Source organism: Scyliorhinus torazame, chromosome 7 (genome assembly GCF_047496885.1).
Source record: "Scyliorhinus torazame isolate Kashiwa2021f chromosome 7, sScyTor2.1, whole genome shotgun sequence".
Lineage (NCBI taxonomy): Eukaryota > Metazoa > Chordata > Chondrichthyes > Carcharhiniformes > Scyliorhinidae > Scyliorhinus > Scyliorhinus torazame.
In genome coordinates, this window is record NC_092713.1 from 206,590,206 (window position 1) to 206,594,493 (window position 4,288).

Here is a 4,288-nt window from a genome sequence, read left to right on the forward strand (position 1 = left end):
GCCCAGCGACAGCTAGCAATACCCTGACCTGGTGTGATAGGTTTATCACCTGGTACTCACTCTCATATGTAGTCGAAGCACTCTTAGTACTGGCGATACTTTGCAGTGTCGTGCAAATGTTTAGAGTCAAGAAATGGCGAAAGAGAGCATATCGCTCTCACACCCCGGTATACAGGTTTAGGTCCCCCATTTTCGGATTTCACCAGACCCCCGAGCCCATTGGGACGGATTAAAGAGCATCCATTTTCTTTATGTATTCTATGGAATAAAGAGATGTAAACCTCTGTGTCTGACTGCCAGGCCAGAGAAATTTGTGTGCTGCTATTTTGTACAGTTTGAGATGTATAGATTATTTTTGGATTGTTTGTATTTTTGGATTGTTTGAATGATAGTTTATTGAGAATAGTTAGAGGTTCCAGTTTTTTTATTTTTCTGTAATGCGTGTATTAATGTCATAGCGCCCCGTAGAGTTTTATGATAATAAATGTATTTAAAATAGTTTAGGTAAAATTGTATTGCATAGGATAGGAAAGTGTAGAGCCTAAATATGGGTGCCCTGGTGGTCAGAGGATGAAGACGACATAGTAATGTGATCCTTCACGATTCGCGTTGAGGATCACAAGGAGGGAGTGTAGCCATCTGGGATGGCCACGTCTCGATTACAAAATGGACACTTGCAAAGAATGCAGGGAAAATTGGACAATGCTAAGAAACATGCAGGTGCAAGCTCTGTCTGTTGATTAGAACCGTAAACTCTCAGGCAGGACAGAAACAACCAAACAATCTACATATTAAGGAGCCATCTCCGGGGACAAAAGGGAAACATTTAGATACACAATGTTAAGGCAGACTCCCCGGCGCCAGAGAAGCTCAGACAAAGCAGACTAACAGTCACCAGCGATCAGGGAACCACCCCTCTATTGGAGGAAAATCGATACAGATGATTGGGAAAGACCCAATTAGTTGAGGCCAAGTTCAAGGCCCACCCAAAAGTGCGCAATGCCCTTTTCAGTATAAAAGGTATCCCCCAAGGGAGAATCTTCCTCCTTTGGCTTTGGCTCTCACCGAAGAGAGAGACCTGCCTAGCAGCTGCACCAGAACAAGTAAGTCCCAAGTCAATGCACGATACGAGATAGACGCTCCTAGTTGCTACCCTGTAAACAGCTCAACCCAGCATCCTCAGAACCAAGCAACGGCCATTGTTCCTCTGACTGAGTGGGCACCCGAAGCTAAGTATAGGCTTTAGTAATAGTGGTAGTTTAGTTTGCAGAGTTTATGCATGAGTAGATTTGACTGTGTGTAAATAAATGAGCATAGCTTATGAACTTCTAACTGGTGTATCGAGTCATTGATCAGTATTCAGTTCTGAACCTTGTGGCGGTGTCGAAAGATACCTGGCGACTCTTGAGCAAACGTGATTAAACAGAGCCAAATTAAGAGCCAACCAAAAGAGAGCAACACCACCTATCTTGCACATCTTTGGGTTGTGGGGGCGAAACCCACACAAACACGGGGAGAATGTGCAAACTCCACACAGACAGTGACCCAGAGCCAGGATTGAACCTGGGACCTCGGCGCCGTGAGGCAGCAGGGCTAACCCACTGTGCCACCGTGCTACCCTGTCACAGACTAATTATAAGGGGTAAACCATTTAGGACTGAGATGAGGAAACATTTTTTCACCAAGAGAGTGGTGAGCCTTTGGATTTTTGTTTTACCACAGAAAGCAATTGAGGCCAAAATTGATGCTGTCAGACCTGCTGAGATTTTCCAGCATTTTCTATTTTTGGTTGAGGCCAAAACATGTTATGTTCAAGAAGGAGTTAGATATTGTCCTTGAGGCTAAAGGAATCAAAAAATATGGTGGAATGTGGGAACAGGTTACTGAGCTGGATAATCAACCATGATCATAATGACTGGCAGAGCAGGCTTGAAGGGCCAAATGGCCTACTCCTGCTCCTATTTTCTATGTTTTTATGTTGGCTGAGTTTATCCAGCATTTTCTTTTTTTTTTAATACCAGATGCACCTTATAAAAAAGAATATTGTACAAGTTTAGCATTTGAAATTTGAAACTGGTGGAGACAGAGATGGTTGTGAAAAGTTGAACTGACTCCAAAAGCAATCATTGAGATTCCGCATTCCTTTCGGTTCTGATAACTTTGGGATTCCAGGTTACATTTACACCATAGCGTCACCATTCTACACACCCTCCAGTTTTGCAAACCTACTTCAGTGACAACATTGGCCGACATTGGGATATATGTCTTCACTACTTTACCAGAGGTCCTTAGCAAACATCAACTCCTTTGAAGAATTTCATGATGTCAGACTGGTATTTATCTTTCATGAGAATGAAATTATGCCACTGTCAACTGTTTACCTTGAGATGCTGCAACCCCAATATACGTTAAGTCAAAACAAAACCTCATCTCTTGATTCTCTCTGATGATTGTGGAGCTTAATAGTGATCACATTTTTGCCCTGTTATTTACGATACATCCAATACACATATTTACATATCCCTCTCCCCTATGCAATAATACCTATAGAGGACACATACCCAGAATGATGGCTGAAGTTGAAGCAACCAAAATGATTGGTATAAGTGGATGTCACCATGCTTATAGGAAAGACTTAGCAGACATCACAGAAGGTCATAGTTTGCACAAACTGTTGGAACAAGTCATTCTCAAACAGGCCCCATGCAAAAAGTATCATGTTCAATCCATAAGAAAACAAGTAATCTCAGGACAATCATTATGTAGTTAAGGGCAGCACGGTAGCCTTGTGGATAGCACAATTGCTTCACAGCTCCAGGGTCCCAGGTTCGATTCCGGCTTGGGTCACTGTCTGTGCGGCGTCTGCACATCCTCCCCGTGTGTGCGTGGGTTTCCTCCGGGTGCTCCGGTTTCCTCCCACAGTCCAAAGATGTGCAGGTTAGGTGGATTGGCCATGATAAATTGCCCTTAGTGTCCAAAATTACCCTTAGTGTTGGGTGGGGTTACTGGGTTATGGGGATAGGGTGGCGGTGTTGACCTTGGGTAGGGTGCTCTCTCCAAGAGCCGGTGCAGACTCGATGGGCCGAATGGCCTCCTTCTGCACTGTAAATTCTATGAGAAGTGGAATGAGGATTCTATGATTGGCTGAGATGGGGCTGGTTAATTACAGATGTTATGTCACCTAGAAACCAAAAAGAAATTGCAACACCATAGACGTCATCCCTATAGGTGTTCAACAACTTGCATTTATATAGCACCTTTAAGTAAGGAAACCTTCTCAGAACATGCCAACGCATAACCAGACAGAAATTGACACTAAGTTAGGGCAACACAGTGGCGCAGTGGTTAACACTTCTGCCTCACGGCACTGAGACCTGGGTTCGATCCCAGGTCCCTGTCTGTGTGGAGTTTGCACATTCTCCCCGTGTCTGTGAGGGTCTCACCCCACAACTCAAAGATGTGCCGGCTAGGTGGATTGGCCACGCTAAATTCCTCCTTAATTGGAAAAAAATAATTGGGTACTCTAATTTTATCTTTAAAAATAAGATGCAAGAATTGACTAAATGCTGAGACATTTGGTTGTAGTGTTGGATGAAGTTACGGATGCAGGGAGTGGTGAGGCAATGGAGAGATCTGTCCACAAGGGTAAGAATTTTCAATTCGTGGCATTGCCATTTAACAAAAGCCAATGGAGATTCGCAAGCATAGGGTGAACAGGATTTGAGTGTGGAGAATGGCAGGCTGGCTAGAAGAGCATTGGAATAGTCTAGCCTGCAGGTAACCAAAGCATAGATGATCGTTTCAGCAACTGATGAGCTGAGGCAGAGGTGGCCATTGTTCAACTGGATAGCATATGATCAGATAAGCTGCCAATATTGCAAACTCTTTGTGATTCAGCGCAGGAATAAGTAGGGAGGGATCGGAGTTTGTAATGGGGGCCAAAGACAATGGCTTCAGTCTATCTGATGGCAAATTGGAGGATATTGCAGCTGCCATACAGGGTTTTTTTTTGGAGTGACTCCCTGGAAGCAGATGGTGCATTGCGCTGTGTCTGCATCCCCTAAGCTAATATCCCGTCTGACTCAGATGAACCTGCAGGAAGCCTCCTTAACAAAGCACATGGTACAGAACCGGCGGAGCAACCTCTTGGCGTAAAATGTCACTTTTAACATTAACGATGACATTTTAGAGCCTTTTATCTGGCTGGGAATTACAAGGTACAAGGTTGGCCCTGTTCCATTTTCAGCTACTAACTCCTCTTCTTTTCGCAGCCGAGTATCATGACGTC